Source organism: Sitophilus oryzae, unplaced genomic scaffold (genome assembly GCF_002938485.1).
Source record: "Sitophilus oryzae breed Bouriz unplaced genomic scaffold, Soryzae_2.0 scaffold_965_pilon_pilon, whole genome shotgun sequence".
Lineage (NCBI taxonomy): Eukaryota > Metazoa > Arthropoda > Insecta > Coleoptera > Curculionidae > Sitophilus > Sitophilus oryzae.
In genome coordinates, this window is record NW_022147600.1 from 544600 (window position 1) to 563683 (window position 19084).

The 19084-nt window shown below is 30.8% G+C and overlaps 1 protein-coding gene across 3 annotated transcripts in view; it reads right to left on the reverse strand.

The window, feature by feature from the left end:
• LOC115891076 (irregular chiasm C-roughest protein-like) overlaps window positions 1-19084 on the reverse strand; it is a 549766-nt gene that overhangs the window by 173350 nt on the left and 357332 nt on the right. The gene's annotated exons all lie outside the window — the stretch shown is intronic.

Genomic DNA, 19084 nt, shown 5'->3' on the forward strand with positions numbered 1-19084 from the left:
GTTAGTGTCGTTCTAATTTTATCTAAAAAATGTAAAACTATGATATAGGGTAGACGTAGGGAAGACTCAATAATTTGTTGTTTTATTTTACGTTGTGAATAAATGTTGGTAGTTATTAAAATTGTTATAAAAATATATAATTCTAATAAAAATAGATAAGTTATAATAAGTATTTATTAACACAAACATCCGATACGCTACTGAAACAGGTAAGTCAAATTAAAGTATCTAAATTCTTTGACATCTAATCTTTGACAAGTAATAAATAAAAGCTAAAATGCAAGAAAATATATAATTTAGTTAATTTAAGTGAATTTCATAAATGATCGGTTTACTACACGTATATGTATATTATATAGTGACTTACTAGCGAAAAGTTGTTCCATTATTTCACTCAATTTTTGCCGAGATCTACAGCACGCTACACCACCAACTATTTTAGAGCCTTTTTCGATAAATCGCGATAGTGTCACTGTTAATTTAAGTTCTGCCACAATTTCCATCTAGATTTACTACCTTTATACAACTATCAGTAGTAGAATAAATAATAAATAACATAAAATAAGCTCCGTAAAGACTGACAAATCCACAAAATTTCAAATCAAATTCAAATGTGTCAAATGAATCGTCAAACAAAACTGTCAAGGATCCCCACCCTAGAGTGCTTTTTCCGCCCACCATGCATGAATACATGGATAGCATCATGCTCCTTCCTTAGTCTTATTCAAAGTAGTTAACAGATATAAATACGTTTTTTTAAACGCCCAAAAAGTATTAATTGCGATTAAAGCAACGTGATTTACAATATAAAAGTCATTTTAACGCATAAGCATTAAAGTAAAGCACTTTTACGCCTAAGCATAAAAGTACGAAAATATATTATTAAACTGACAGTGTCAAATTCAATGAATGTAACCATAGTTTCTCGATATACAGAGTGGTCCGAACTGTATTCTGGAAACTCCGGCAGCATATTCTGCAGACAAAAATAAGTAAAAAAGTTCGTATAAATATATGTCCTAAAATGCTTAGTTTCGGAGATACAAGTCGCGTTTTTATTTCGATTTTTTCCAAATAATTTCTGAAGTAACGTCAACATTTGAATAAAAATTAGTGTCTGGGAGTTTTTTGATATGAGAAATTTGATTTTGATGCCAATATGGCTCCGATTTGTAGAGGGCGCCACCTACATGTGTTTTAACTCTTTTAAAGAGTAATAACTTCTCGTCCGTATCTGTATAAAACCACTGAGTAAAAAAATATGCATTTTGGTGATTTTTTACGTAAAAAATGTCTCTTGGTAAAAATCGCTACAAGCAACCGTTATGAACATATATTTAGAACGGAAATAGTGAATACATGTCATTATTGACAAAAAATAAACGCGTTGAGTAGTAACGATTTTTACCAAGAGACGTTTTACACGTAAAAAACGTCGTAAATGTATATTCTTTTTCTCAGTAGTTTTATACAGGGGCGGAAAAAAGTTATTACTATTTAAACCAGTTAAAAAATATGTAGGTGGCGCCCTCTACAAGCAGGAGTCATATTGACGTCAAAATCAAATTTCTCATGTCAAAAAACTCATTTTCACACAAATATGGACCTTGCTTCAAAAATTATTTGGAAAAAAATCGAAATAAAAATGAGACTTCTACACCCTGTATCTCTGAAACTAAGCATTTTAGGACATACATTTATACGAACTTTTTAACTTATTTTAATGTGCGGAATATGCTGCCAAAAATTTCCGGAATACAGTTCGGATCACCCTGTATAATTACGTACAAGGTATGACTTTTAAATCTTTTTATATTATTTAGAACGTTTGAAATTGTTTAAAAACTTTTTCCGTGGCGTTTGAAAAAAATAGAATGTTCTATTGGGAGTAAAATTTACTTTTTGTGCCTCGGCTCTATATCGGACTCGCTAAAGCCCCATACTCACACTTCGCTCCTTCGTCCCTTCCTCGCGTTCCTTCGTCCCTTCGCTTCCTTCCTTCGTCCATTCGATGCTTGGAAATTAGTCAATTATGCAACAACACACCACAAAATATTTTTAATATAGCAGCTACATGTTTATTGCGAAATATCTAGTAACCTCTAAAATTTTTAAAAAATCCGAAAGGTGCATAATTTTTATTTTATAAAACTGCAATTCTTTGTCGTGTCAAAAATAAAAATTGAATTTTAATAATATATATTTTTTTAATAAATCCGAATATTTCAGTATCATGTACAAGGTATATCAGTATGAATGTACAAGGCGAGTCAACTATAGAGTAAACTTTATTATGTAATTTATATCGAAACCATGAAATATGACATACTAATTAAACGTTAATGATGTCAATCCCCATTTCTTCAGATATTTTTGTAAAGGCATCATGCACACTATTTCTATTTTTTTATTTTTGTCGCTACGATTATATAAATATGGACATGTATTTTTTCACAAATATGAAGACAATATTGTTTTTTTCTTCCATTTTTTAGATTATTGTGTGTGAATTATTTTTATATCGACTGGCGATTGCTAGATGTATAGGATGTCCCATTTTTGTGTGTTTTATGGGGTTTCTGGTTTATGAGTAGAGATATAAAGATGCTGTTTTCACATCATTGTTCTACTTATTATGAAACTAAATATGCTACACACATATTTATCCTAGCCTTCTTAGTTCAAAGTTATTTCTTATTTCTTTCTTTAATTTTTTATTTTTTAATTAGTAGAAATTTTTGCATTTTTCGATAACCTTTGTATCTCGATTATCTTATAACTTATCGAAAAGGTGAAAAGGGTCAGTGATGGGCGGTGGGTAAGTACCCAATTTGTAGATAAATAAAATCTGGGTATATATGTATATACCTGTAGATTTAGATGAACATCCTAATTTTAATAAAAGGAGTTTCCGACGACCGCATAGTAAATACCCGGTATAATACCGGGAATAGAAATATACCAATATATGATATCTACAATATATATAAGAAATATTGTAGATATACTCGTATTTCTGATATTACTGGTATTATACCAAGTATTTACTATGCGGTCGTTGGAAATACCTTTTATAAAATTAGACTGTTCATCTAAATGTACAGGTATATACTGGATACCCTGCTTTTGTTTTGTTCTACCCATTGAGTACTTACCCACCGTCCGTGTCTCGTTTTTCAGGTAGAATGGCAGTGACGAAAGTGGTTCTTGGTTGGGGGCTGCCTATTTCGAAAAATGATTCAAACTTATGTTCTTTTTTTTAAACAGGACACTCTACATATTATTTTTTATTTTATTTGCCTTGTTATGAGCTTTCTAAAATTATAATATACTATATATTTATTGATTTAGGTACTGCTAAACTGGAAAACGGCTCTATGCTATTTCACCTCTCAAACGCATGGAAGCGGGTTAAGGGCCATCAATCCCGAAGAGCGTCTAATTTCCTTGAAATAATGTTGATCTAATATCAGGCGAGCATTTCGAATTCATGTCAAACCTAACTAGTTGCGAATCAAACACCCCCATGTCAATTATATATCATTTGCTTTAGCTTATGTGCTTATAGGAATGCAAACAGGCGTTTAACATCGGCAATAAACCTTTCTTTACTCGGTGTGTAATTGTGTGACTTTACGTATCGTGTAATTAGAGCGAAATATTATAATACTGCAACGAATTATAACGGGCTTGTTACAGCTAAAGTTTTTAAAATTGATAAAATATTCAGATGGCTGTTTTTAGTAATTTAAAAATAAGTGAAATAAGTTTGTAGAATCACGCAGAATGGAATTGTTAGTTTGTCTTTGTTGATAAGTAACGTTAAATAATCATAAATTTTTGCTTGGTGGGAAGTGATAAAGAGATATAGGTTTCTTTAGACCACAACTTACTACTAGGTCTGTTTACTAGGACCGAAAGCAAGGGCGTGGTTTTAATGTAAACATTACGACAAAATGTTAGTTTCTTTTTCAAAAGCGAATATCTCCAGAAAATACAGAGATGGTTGAGATGAACCAAAAAATAAATTATTGAGAAAGAATTACCTAAACGATCAAACGATTTTTAAATTCTTGGCTGTATTAAAATATCCCACAGGGTGTTTCAATTCCAAAAAAAATACATTAATGCATTTTATACCAGCAAATAATAAATTTATTTAACTTTTGAAGGTTTTAAAGTCCTTAAGACCTTAAAACCTTGATGAGGTTTTAGAAAAAAAAGTATTAGTTAAATTTCAGGATCTTGAACTACAAAAATGCAGTAAATAGGTATAACCATTTTTAAAACTATAGAATATTTTTTTACGATCTCTATAAAATAATTTAGACGACTGCAAAATACAAAGTTAATGAGCCAGAGTGAGCACGGTTCGCAAATATAACTGCAAAAATTCGTTCACTTTCCGAATTAAGGTTCATTAAGATTTATATAGTGGAGGAGCAACGGGAGGCAATAAGTCAGTGCCAGAGTTAAATGTTGAAACGCAACAAGTTGAAGGGGTTGCCTGCCGCAAGATAAAACGGACGTTTAATGCTGACCGACTGCAAAACTTTGTCTTAGCAAATTCAGCAGCGAGAGACCGAGAGGGAGAGTGTTAAATTTGTAGGGAGAATTGCAGTTTATCGTGGGGATATTTGTATGCTAAATTAGATGACGAGTGAAGTTATAAATTCGAAACTCTAAACGACTGGAAGAACTAATTAGCGCTATTGCTAATGATGACAGAAACTATATTATATGAAAACATAACTGAGGCAATTAGGTATAGAATAATGTTAAAATTGGGGTTAATTTTTGATATGAAACATAATATATTTGACAAAAGTACGAATTTTGCGATTTTGTTTCTGAACAAAATACAAAATTATAATATATTTTTTTTATTAGATTAAACATGTATATTACACAGTATGCTCCTGGATTGTCTTTACAAGAGGAAAAACTTTTTTATTATTCGCATTTTGAGAAAAACGCATTCTTCGTAAAAATTTTGCTACTTTTAAAATGGTTAATCCTGTTTATACTTTTTCAAATTTTCATACCGTTTTAGAGAAACTTAAAAAAATCATGAAAATATGGTTGAAGTTGATTCAAAAGGCCTTTTGATTTTTAGAACATCCACATTCCAGGAACATACTGTGTAATATACATGTTTAATCTAATAAAAAAAATATATTATAATTTTGTATTTCGTTCAGAAATGGTAATATAATTTAGATTACATTCTTTGATAGATAGTTATTATTAATTTTGATTAACGTTATACTTTTTCGCAGCTGTTATAATACCACATTTTCCGATAACTACTATCATCCTTTCAGTAGCATTGAACTAAATAATTTTTTTGCTTCTTTAACATTTTCAACAGCAAAAAATATGACGTTAATTAAAATTCTATTAATAACAATCTATTATAGTTATTAATGATACAAGTTCGATACGAACATCATAATGAAATGCGTGTAACGTTAAGCCACGAGGCGTTAGCCGAGTGGCTTAGTTACACAAGTTTCGTTAAAAACTTCGTATCGAACGTGTATCATTCAAAATTTAATATACGGCGCGACACGAGGGACGATCCAAAGAGATTTGATTTAATTTAAAATATCAGAGATATCCGCATAAAAATTAAAATTCAAAATTATCAGGTGCCCATATTAGTCGACGCCGTGGTAACGGTGCTTGTTGATTGTTTCCATTTTGACTTTGACAACTCAATTATTGATGTTCAATTTTGAGTTAAACGTTTAGTTTTAGCAAAAAGCAAAAAATAATATTAATATGGGTGATTCTGATTGTGAAAGTTTCCCTTCGGATATTGAAGGCATTGCGCAAAACGTTGTCGATTCCCTACTTCCCGAAAAATCAAGACAAACGTACGTAAGCCTATGTAAATCTTGAAGATTGGTGTAAAGGGAAAGAAATCAAGAATAATAGTAACAAAAAGGTTCTCCTGGCATATTTTGAACATCTTTCAAAACATAGGAAAACTTCATCACTTTGGGTATATTATTCCATGCTACGTTCAGTTATATCAGTGAAGAAAAATACAGATATTAGTAAGTACGTCCATTTAATTGCATTTCTATATTTATAATATTTGTTTTTTATTTAATTACCAGAATTATTTAATACTTTACTATCAGAATATAAACGAAAATAAAATAAAAAAATCTTTGACCTGACCCGGATTCGAACTCTGAATCGTCGGTTCGTGGTCGGAAACTCTACGCACTGGGCTATGGAGACATGTTCGATTTATATTCCTACTAGAATTTATAGGACTAAATTAATAAAAAATATAGTATCTTCTTTCGATGCGCAATAGTGAACGCAACGGGTATCGGCAGCCAGACGGGCCGTATGCTGTTCCAGAGAGCATAGTAAAAGATATATCAAAGAGCCAGACGTCTTAAAATACTTTCTCGAAAACGTTGCTAGCTCTAAGAGTATTACATTTACCTTTTTAATTATAATCATACTTTTAGTTCATATGCGCGATGCATCCACCACCTCCTTTTAATAAGTTTTTGTTTTTTTTTGTACCGTATTACTACGTAATGCGATTTTTTGATTGACCTTCCTTCACAAATCTGATCGTATACGATAAAGTTAACCATTTACACATACTAATTTGTTAGTAATCATATATGTAAAATATTCATTTTTAACGTTGGTTACATAATAATAAAAAAATTAAAACCCAGCGAAAACAAATTGATGATTAGGCAGTGCGATAACCGAGTTAAATCCGAGTTTTTCCATTTTGATATTTCATTAAAAATCATAACTGAATTCTTTTTTAATTTATATTTCTATTTGGCCTATTTTATATTACAAGTTTTACATTGCACAACATTTTCAGAATTACAATTATATTTTTAATAAACGAACTAAATCTAATTGTGCAATAAATAAAATAGTTACTTATCAATTAGAAATCGACTAGAGGAAATATTTGTAGAAAATGCGTGAAAACGTTTTATCCGTTTCTAAAAGCTAAATTTCACAAATCAAATTGACAGATTCCCTAGACACTCGCAAAGCTTCAGAGAAGGATCCGTAGGTCTTCAGGGACGAGAAAAAAACGAGGAAAAGTCGATAATCTGAAAAACAACACAGACACTGCTTTATCTCAGATAATCTTTGTTAACCAAGTCCCTGTCGGATTTGTTTCAAAAGGACGCTTAGTTTCCAAAATAAAAATCTTATACAAAAAAAGAGACGAAATATCTGTCTAAACAATAAAAAATATATAAAGGACAAAAACGGCAAAACGAAACATTTCATAAATGTAAAAAAGTCGTTATAAATCTCTATGAGCGTATACTATAATTGTTTAATACATTTCTGCAATAGATTGACGATCATCTTGGTAGTTTCGGGCTACATTTTTTAAAAAGATACAATACGCCTTAAAATTGTTATGATGAAAGATATTTGACTATCAAGAACAGAAAATACTTTAGACTACTAGAAGTGTTAGTTATAGAATGAAGAAATATATCTCCCCAATCGCATATAATAATAAATATTAATTAAAATACTAAAAGTTCATGAATCATGTTTCTATCATTTCACTACACCAAAACCCACAGATTTGTTATAAAATCAATTTGTAGGTAATCTTCATCAATCAATTGAAGTTGCTGATTCAAAAACTTTTCTTGATACAAATCTTTCTGCAAATATCTGATATATTATATAAAATTTCAGCTACATACATATAGATTAGGAAAACAATTGATTAATAAGATACTTTGGCTAAAGCAAACACAACGACTAAATCAAACATTTCAGAAAACAAGAGTTTGGTTGTTCTTTAAGAATTTTTTTTGTGGAGAATTTATAACCGAATTTTAACTATATAGAAAATAAAATAAAATACTAGCATGTGTGTGTGTCCATGTGTTTCAACATAAATGCACATTATACATATAGATACACATATTATTTTGTCATGTCACATTGGTCAGTTAGAGATATTTCTAATAGTATAGTATTTATTTTTTAGTGGACATTTAACAAAGATACTCAATCAAGAAATCATATTACAAAGTGTTATACAAAAAAATAATTAGTAAAAATATAGTTATACATCGAGAGTTATAAATAGAGGATATAGATTATGATTAGTCGGAAAACGTTTTGAAATTCGTTTCTTCATCTCATTGTACAGGGTGGACCATTTTGGTTGTTTCTATAGGGTATCTAGGAAACCGTGAGAAATATTCAAATTTTGACACCGCAGTCTCGGGTTCTTTTTTTGAAAAAATTACAATGGTGCAAACGGATCGTGGTTATCTTGATCGGTTTCGAAGCTACAGGGGGATTCTCAAATTTTGTACTTTTTGAAGATGTTCGATAGTTTGTTTATTTCGGCGACCACGGAAAAATGGATTATACATTCTAAAGGCACTTTTCTGTGTAGAATGCAGTGGCGTAGTCAAACTTTTTTCGAAAAAAATATTTTTTGAGATATTAACTATACTTATGTTTTTTTTAAATAGAACTCCCTGTATATTTTTATATTTTCTTATTGAGCTTGGCATGGGCTTCTCGAAAATATATAACACTCTATATTTATTTTCATTATTAACCTCAACATTTTAAATTTTTCTTAAAATATCCACTTAGTAGATAGTAGGCCGCGCCGAGTAACAAAGTAATCGGTTGTCATGGTGATCGGGACATACCTTTGATGGATACGTGATATTTCATTTCAACAGATTGAAGTGTGTGTATTTTAAATAATAAAAAAATGAGTAAATTTGAAAATTTTGAGAAATATAATATGTTAGAATGTTATATTGAGTCTAACAAACAAATGGCAGCTGATTTATATTTTGAGCGGTATCCAGAGCGCGAGCAACCAAACCCAGCCAATTTTAAAAGGTTAGAAGACAGTTTAATCAATTTTGGATCTTTTCAAAAACCGCGTCCGAAAAATTATCAGAAAGAAAATGAAGAAAATCAATATGTTAATATCCTCGGAGCCGACTACATGAATTAGCAATTAAATAAAATCGAACAATACGAAGCAAATAAAAAATAAGTGTGACAGAAACAAAAGAACATATTTTAATATAAACTCAAGAGGTTAGAATTTTTCGAATTTTAGAATGAGTGGGAGGGGGGTTAATCACTTCGACCTTACAGATCCATTGTGTCCCCCTTTCTTGAATCATAACTCATCATACAGTCCCAGGGCTTTGACAAAAGCCAGTATCTGGGACGGTTTTATAGAGGGTAGTTCTCCATCTCCAACATCAGTCGTACCAAAATTCATGGCACGAATGGTTGTCGTCTCGGCGCACTCAGTGATGAGGTGTACTGGTGTTTCACCATCTTCCCCACAGAATCTGCATTCGCCGTTTCTTCTTAGTTTCAATCTACTGAGGTGTTCATTGATGAGACAGTGTCCTGTTAAAAACCCCGTGACAATCCGAAGATTGTTCTTACTCGACCCAGAAGATCTGTGATTTTTCTTGATCATAAGCCCTCAGAAACTTCTTCGAGTGTCCTAGACCATTGCAAGATTTCCATTCCAGGTTGCGGATGGAATCTTCCAAGTTCTTGAGTTCCGCCTTGAGTTGGTTACCACTTGGGAAGCAGAACGGTTCTGGTCCAGTTAGTGGAGTGTTCGCTCCTCTCCTAGCTAGATTATTTGCTTTTTCATTGCCTTCTATCCCTTGGTGAGCAGGCACCCAGTGTAGGAGGACTTTGTTTTCTTTGCCTAATTTATTCAGCTTCTCTAAGCATTCTTTGACCAATTTCGAATCGATTGATACTGAGTTGATCGCCTTTAACGCTGCTTGACTATCAGATAAGATGGCTATTTCTTGTTTCCGATAGTTCCTATCTAAGATAAGTTGTACGCATCTCTCGATAGCGTAGATTTCTGCCTGTAGGATACTAGGTTCGGAGTAATTAGCTCTCGGCCCAAACACTCCGATCCCTGTTCCCGTATTGGTTTTGGAAGCATCAGTATACCAAGTTATGGTATGGTCTTTTAACTGCTGGGCAAGCGTTTCGCTCTTCCAATCCTTCTTATTGCTCAATACTACATTGACATGTTTGTCAAAGTTGTACGTTCTTGGCATATCGTCCACTGGGAGTTGCAGAAGTGGTATTTCCTTTTTGAAACTCAAGAGGTTACTTCAACCGGGCTTTTCAGTTAATATAAAAAAATAAAAACACAAAGACTACATTAAATGTTCAGACTTCTGCCCATTATTATCTAGACAGAGTTGGTACCGTCGCCGCACGCCGCCGCTAACAGCATTTCTATAGCTCTACTTGATGTTGTTGGATCTAGTGTTACGGCTCCGAGGACATTAATATTTAATTTTATTCATCTTCTTTCTGATAATTTTTCAGACGCGGTTTTTGAAAAGATCCAAAATTGATTAAACTATCTTCTAATCTTTTAAAAATGGCTGGGTTTGGTTGCTCGCGCTCTGGATACCGCTTAAAATATAAATCAGCTGCCATTTGCTTATGTTTATTAGACTCAATATAACATTCTGACATACTATATTTCTCAACATTTTCAAATTTACTAATTTTTTTATTATTCACACTTCAATCTGTTGAGATGAAATGTCACGCATCCATCAAAGGTATGTCCCGATCACCATGACAACCGTTTGCTATGTTACTCGGCGCGGTCTACTATCTACAAAGTGGATATTTTAAGAAAAAAATAAAATGTTGAGGTTAATAGTGAAAATAAATATAGAGTGTTATATATTTTCGAGAAGCACATGCCAAGCCGAATAAGAAAATTAAAAAATATACAGGGGGTTCTATTTAAAAAAACATAAGTATAGTTAATATCTCAAAAAATATTTTTTTCGAAAAAAGTCTGACTACGCCGCTGCATTCTACACAGAAAAGTGCCTTTAGAATGTATAATCCATTTTTCCGTGGTTGCTGAAATACACAAACTATCGAACATCTTCAAAAAGTACAAAATTTGAGAATCCCCCTGTAGCACAGTGCTTCGAACATATGGCTCTAGAGGACAAAAATGCAAAACTTCTCTTTTGTTGTAGGCAATTTATTCAAACTAGGTTTATTTGACACAAATGATGAGTACTCTCATTGTACTAAATGATGATGTTCTTAGTCTCACGTTTATGAAAAAAAATCTAATAAATAATAAAAATGTTGGAGCTGTGTTCCATCTAAGGAAATAATAATTTATAGTATGAAAACGGTGTAAGTATTAAATAAATCCCTGTGATAAAAAAGAATTCGAATAACATTAGAACATGATTCCTACAATATAAACCTAATATAAGATAAAAATGTTTTTCTTTAATGAAAAAGAAACATTAATGATATATTTAATTAAAAAAAAAACTTAAGATACTATAAATTTACTTTAGGACCACAAAATGCATAGATCGTAACTACTCTGATTCAGAAGAATCATTGCTGACAGAACCTTCCAAATTTATAGTATCCAAATCACAGGTAGATGAAATATCCTCACATATAAGATATTTCTGTACATCATTTTCTAATATATGTTACTTTTTCGCGTTGTTACTGTTCTTTTTGTTGGTATGAGGGGTTCGGATGTTAATAGTTACCTCTTTAATAGATCATATCCATATATTATTTTTTCGTTTTCTTGGGTATGAGGTTTTATAATAAATTGAAACATGGAAACATTTTTTATGCCACATTTCGCTCCAACATAGTGGGCTCAGGCACAAGTGGTTATCAAATTGGACTGGAAGGTTCATCAATATCTAATAAAGAACACATTTTTTGAAATATAAATAATTTTGAGTTCTTGTCCTTATGATTAAGCCAAGTATTAACCAGATCGGCATTGCTTATCAATTTTACTCCATCTGAAAAGTATTAAAAAATAAAGTTCGTCGCAAGCGGACGCAGGTGAACTATACAAAAATTAAAAGTGTATGAATATGGCAACAAAAATATTCAATAAATACGATATGTTTTGATATGTTTTTTTTAATGACTTTTTGAAGTTTGAAAACGTAAAATTTTTATACCCATTTAAGAATCATCCTAAAAAATAAATAAAAACTAAACAATAACAAACTTGTTTAGAAATAAATTTAAAGTACATACCTTGTTTAACAATATCCATAGTGGTTTTCAATTAAGTACGTACCGTTTAACTCCATATACAGAACTACTATGAATGTTATTCTTTTTACTGATATAAGATAATGATCACAAAATTTATTTTTAGTGAAAATATTTGCTAACAAAAAACGCTGTTTATGAAAAATAATATACAGGATGGTTGAACATTGCTATAAGTATAAAATTACATATTCAGATATTAGTAAATTTGAACTTTTTTTTCGATTTTTGTCCATGGGACGAAGCACTGTGTGTAGCTTCGAAACCGATCAAGATAGCCACGATCCGTTTGCGCCATTGTAATTTTTTCAAAAAAAGAACCCGAGACTGCAGTATCAAAATTTAAATATTTCTCACGGTTTCCTTGATACCCTATAGAAACAACCAAAATGGTAAATCGTATACCTAAAAATTATGATAAAAAAAGTATACAATCCAACAACCAAAAAGTGAAAATATTCTAGTTTTTCACTCCCAGAAAATGTATCAAGAAAGTATATTAACAACGTGTTATATGAAAAAAATAATATGGTTTTGCATCTATGGTGAGAAACCGACAGTATCGATTATGTGTAATCGGAAAACAGTTAAATAAAAAAAATTCTAGCAGATTGTTCAGAAAAGCGTTTCTTGTTAAAACATATAAACTTTATGGGAATCGTATACTCTTAAAAATGATTATATAAAAGTTGCACCAGAGAATTTATTAAGAAAGCATAAACAACATGTTTTATGAAAAAAATAGTAGAGTTTTGCATCTATGATGAGGAACAGCACAACATCGATTAAGTATAAACGGAAAACGTTAAATCAAAGAGAAATAAATTCTAACAGATTAAAGTTAGGGGTTGGAACCTTTGATGTTACAACAGCAAAATAAAACACTAATTCACTACAATACACCAAAACATTTTTACTTTTGCACTAGACTCGCGTTTCGCTCTCGATTTGCTCTAGCAGATTGTTTCGAAAATCGTTTTTTTACATCGTGCTTTGAGAAATATAAACGATATGTAAATCGTATACCTAAAAATTATGATAAAAAATTCTCAATCCAACAACCAAATATAGAATAGTTACATATAGAACCTTCTTCTAGCATCGTCTCTTGCGTATTCTGTGCACCACTCTATAATATTCCACTTCCTGTGTCTAATTAAAATTATTAAAACTATAACCAAATTGGTGTGGATTAAAAGAGAACAAGATATTCTTAAGTATAAGTGGACCATAATTTTGAATTGATAGGTAACAAGTCAAATTTAAAACATTTAGGACAATATTTATACATGTGTATGTGAGCTGTTTGACGCTGAGCAAAGTACGGGTATAAGAAATTTAACTCTGAGAGTTTGAACAGAAATATATTTTTACAAGTGACAGACGTTAAAATTCAAAGGGCACAAAAATCGGAAAATATTATTATCGTATCTACAAAGGCATGTGTGGCCCTCTATTGGCATACATGTGAAAGATCACGAAACTGTTGCATGCTAAATTGGCTTGTGACTCGTGTTGCAAAACACTTGCCTCGTGTGCGAAGGGCCTAAGGGTCATATTACATCGGATTATTTACTTCAAATTTTCGTAAACATACAACCTACAGTTGAATTTGAGCAGGGCAGTTTGGGCAATGTGCTTTAACGAAATCAGGTTTTATATTGGTCTAAAAAAGTTCTATTCGTGAAGCATATAGTCTGTCCAACGACAAAATCCTTGACAGTGATAGATGTGTCTGTCATTTTAATTTCAAAGTAGTTTATTTTATTTTACAAAGAAATAAGTTGGTACAATTGGAACGCATAATTAATATATTTAAATTTTGAGTGACAAGTGATTACTTCAAAATATTGTGAAAAAAACTGTATAAAACTAAAGAAATCTAATCTTGGTTAATTAACTTATATCTTATTTTTTTCTGTAGTACTAAAATGTATTATTTACCTATCGTGTGATGTTATTTTACAGATACTCCAGTTTTTGGTACCATATACGAGATGGTATACAACTTTATCTGTGGCTAATACAACTCTCTGGCCATAGTCTCTGGCAAAGTATGTCTCTGGCGGTCTCTGTGCACCGAATATTAACTGTAAACTATGGTCTGGGTCAACACTTAATATTCCCTCGAGTTTTCCTCCACTTCATTTTAGAAAACACGAAACACAAGTAACAACACAGTCGAAAATGCAAAATGCAACATATTTGTCATTTCTATTTGACACAAAATTATAACCTATAATTGGCAAGAGTTTGACAATTCTCAAAAATCTTAAGTTGAGTTCATACGCACAAGCGTCCGTTTGTCGTCCATCGTTGCGTCAAACCAATAATATGGAAATATCATCTGTCGTTTTTGAAATAAACCAATAAAACTGGTTAAAAACAACAAGAGACGACGCATGACGTATTTATTTATAAACCCATCAATAGTTAACTTAAAAAATGTTAGAAATTTTTTTTAGTGAAATAAATGGATTGGTATGGAAGTCATCTGCTTTTTTTCTGTCATCGTCTGTCGAAATCTTACCTGAGAAAAAAAAAACAGAATATACTCATATTGCATGATTAATTTAAAAAAAAACAAAGCTTTTATCAGATAAGGAATAGGTCTGTAAGCTTTACGGAAACATATTAAATAACCTAAATTTACAGAGGAGTTATTTGTTTTCACACTAATCAAACGCTAATAAAGAATATACTTAATATATTTGTTTCAATATATATAAAATAAATATCAATAGCCTTTATGATAAAACTGTTCCTTAAAAGAATGTATTTTATATGCACAATTTCACGTACTACTAAATTCTCTTATATTAAATTGAAATAAAAATCAACTTTATGCAGACGTTTTCAAATTTATTAAATCGTTTTAATGGTGACAAAAGCGTCAAATTTCCTTTTTAATTAAAAATACCAAACATTCCAAATCGCTGATAAAATCTGCGAGTGCGGACGAGGAGGAATCAGATATCGTGTTTGCTAAATAGACTGACGCGATCCAATTGTTGGTTTGATAAATTAATCAACGGCGGCCATGTATTACTTGTCACGTAATTTCAACAATTATTAGATTTCTGTGTTTCCGTTCCGGTAACTATCGATTTTTCATAGATCAAGCAAAATTGGCATCATAAAATACTCCAAACTGCTGCTTAGGGTTAGTATTTCTCTGCACATCTTGCATATTGTATTAACCTTACTTGTATCTTTAAAATGCTTTTTATGTAATATAGTATTATTATTATATGCGAAAAATACTTTTACTTTTCCACTAGACACACGTTAACCATGTTAGCATCATCAGCAGATCATTAAAACTCAAACTAGTTTTAATCATCTGCTGATGATGTTATCATGGTTAGCGAAAGGTAACAAAGGTTTGCGCGTCCGGTGCAAAAGTAAAAGTACTTTGTTGTATTCCTACTTTGTGAAACATAAACGATATGTTAATCCTATACTCAAAAATTATGATAAAAAATTCTCAATCCAACAACCAAAAATGGAACTGAAGAATTCTATTTCACATAGAACATTACTTCTGGTATCGTACTCTCATTAACGGATAACAAGTAAATCTTTCACTTATTTGATAATAAAATAACTAAATAAATTAGAAATAATGCTTTAAGTTTATGTCAGCAAGCCATATAAAGCAATATAGATTTATATGAATCAAATATTATATTATTATATAATATAATCAAAATTTAGTATACTGGGTGGTTTGAACTGTATTCCGGAAACTTCGGCAGCATATTCTGCAGATATAAATAAGTAAAAAAGTTCGTATAAATGTATGTCCTAAAATGCTTAGTTTCGGAGATACAGGGTATAGAAGTTCCATTTTTATTTCGATTTTTTCCAATAAATTTCTGAAGTAACGTCAATATTTGGATGAAAATTGGTGTCTAGGAGATTTTTGGCATGGGAAATTTGATTTTGATATCAATAAAACTCCTACTTTTTAAGTAGTTTGAAGAGTAATAACTTTTCGTCCGTACCTGTATAAAACTAATGAGTAAAAAAGATACATTTTTACGAGTTTTTTACGTAAAAAAGGTCTCTCTTAAAAATCACTACAAATAATGGTTCTAGAGATATTTGGAATCGAAATTATCGATATCTGTCATCATTGATATAAATTAAACATGTTGACTAAATAGTTATTAGACTGAAATCATAAATTTGAAATGTTTTTGTGCCAATATTTTTGTGTTTTTGTTTCTTTTGACCGGATCTACCACCTCTCAAAATACTTGCACTTATTTCTGGGACACCTTGTATAATGTTATAAACAAATATTGTTTAAACAGATCACTCATTAGGTATTTCCATAGTTAATTTTATTATTCTAACCTATTTGTGTTTGTTGATGTAAACTAATAAGATGTATGATTTAGAGGATATCCCGTGGAAATTGATTTTCTGTAAATTGTTATTAATCGTCCTATTGCTGTCAAAAGTCACTAACATTTTTCCGAACAACCAAATTCAATCACTAACTATGTTTTGAAGCGGAGAATCGATTGCAAAAGTAATGAACTACGATTTCTGGCTATTTATGTTTTATTTTAATACCGAATAGTTACTAACTATAACATCTTTATGCAATGCAATTCATCTTTAGACGCATTTTTCGCGGAAGTAATAAAAAGTAAGTTAGTGACTTTTGGCAGCAATGGGACGTAATATTGTCATTAAAATAAAACACTGTCTAAAACCTTTAAACAAATAAAGAAATCCCTTTAATCTATATTATATAAAATTTTGCCCAAAAGTTAAAGGATTACAGATAAAATATTTTCTTAGATTTGCGAAATGGCGACCAACACGAAAACTAAATACAAAACCTTTGAGAGCTGAGCTAAACGGGACCGAAGCAAATGCCAAATGATAGCAAAAATGAGATTTCCACTCGTAAATAGACGATTTTATTCTTATTGGGACAATGGCGGCGTTTGCGGGATTAAATGCATTTCAAAAACTGAAACTCGACTCGAAATAAACGACTTTTGTAAAAAGGAATACGGAACGTTGCGAGTTTCAGTACCTAACGAGATTAAAAAGAAAATTAGGGATGAAGAAAATGCTTACGCGAGGGTTTTACTCTTTTGTCAGTAAATTTCTCGACATTTTGAAAACATATTTAGTATATTTAGTTTATAAGTCAATATACTTGTAGAATGTAACTTAAAGCAGTAAAGTAAAACAGTTGTTTCAGTTTGATCTCTATTACCACAAAAAATCTTTATTTACTCATTTATTCATTCTAAATAATATTATATTTTGTTGTTTTTGTTTCATCGGTCTTTAAAACATTCTTATAATTTAGATATATTTATTCATCCCTTAAATATAATATTTATACTAAATATAATATATTATACTAAGATGCAAAAAAACAAAAATTTTTTTTCTGTTTATGTACTTGATTATTACGGATGCTTTCTTTAATATCTCTAGTTTTGTTATCTTTATTATTGTTTTTGTCAAAACCAGGAAAACCAGGACTGGATCGTTACTCTTACACGTTTTTTTTATTTAGTATAAAGTATCCAATGTACCGCAATATGACATTACGACACTAGTCACCAAAGTCACCTCGTCATATTGAAAAATAACATGTAAAAAATAATGACACTTAATTGAAAAAAAAATGCATATTGTTGGTGGCTCGTTCATTTCGCTCTTATAAATTAACCAAGTCATGTATTGACATGATTGAAAAATTGTTTAGAAAAATTTGCTGACGAAATTATTGCAAAGTGTGTTTTAAAGTTAGTGTAAAAATCAACCATTTGATAAATCCTGTATAATAAAGCCCAATATTAAAGTTTGTAAGAAACTAGTTTAAGAATTAAAGTCAATATATTTATACACAGTTTACCAAGAAGATCATGAAAATTGGGATAAAAATAAAAGAAATATAACACTTTAAATTTGACGAAAAAAATTTCCGTTGCATTTTTTTTGTATCTGAGTGTAGATTTTGAATATCGATGGTGTCAAAACAATACCTCGTATCTCCTTAAAGCGAAATTTTGTAGAAATTAACAAAAACATTTTAAATCCTTACCAGACATTTTTTTTTCTATTTTAAGCCATTTATTTGATCAATAGGCACTTTTACCACAAGATCATCGATTTCTGTTCTTAAATATTGTTAAGTCTATTTTTAAATGAGATAAGTGATATTGCACAATTATACATATTGTATTAAAACAATTATTAAGGGTTTTTGAACATAAACTTTATTCTAATGCTTAATAAAAATTTAAGGTAAAGTAGCAAACAATTAAACATGGATAATAAAACATAAATATAACAAAGCAACGGTTAAGAACTACATAATATGAATTATTTATGCAATAAATTATCGTAAAACGACCAATAATTTTTATGGACCTTCGTTTTTATTTCTTGCAGATGATATTTCTTTTGGGTGATTGGCAATTTTCCAGCATGTAGTTTAGGGAAATCTTCAATTTTTTTTATTGCGCTTTTGGGCCGCTGCGGTAAAGGAGTATAAAAATTATCATCGAAATTAAGTTTATACTCTATATTTCTGTTCTCGTATTTAATTACTCGAATATAAGTTACAGTAGATTCTTCCGGTTTTTTCCAGGACGAATTGATCGTAGACAAGATCTACATTAAAGTTATAGAAAAACTCAAAAGTTGGACACAATACTTCGTATGGTTTAGGATTCACTCGAGCTTCCATTGTTATTCGGTGATAGTCGTTGGGAATTGAGATGGTCTTGTTTTTTAGTTTTTTCTCGATAGTTGCGTGTACGCTATCGCATTCCATATTATTGTGGCCTTTTACCAAAAACTTTTGTATAATCGTAACATTGTACTGAGAAGAGAGAGCAAGTAAGGCATTTGCTAAAGTTGCATTTCGGTTTTGGTAGGTGCAACCATCAGAGAAAATTATGATAATTTT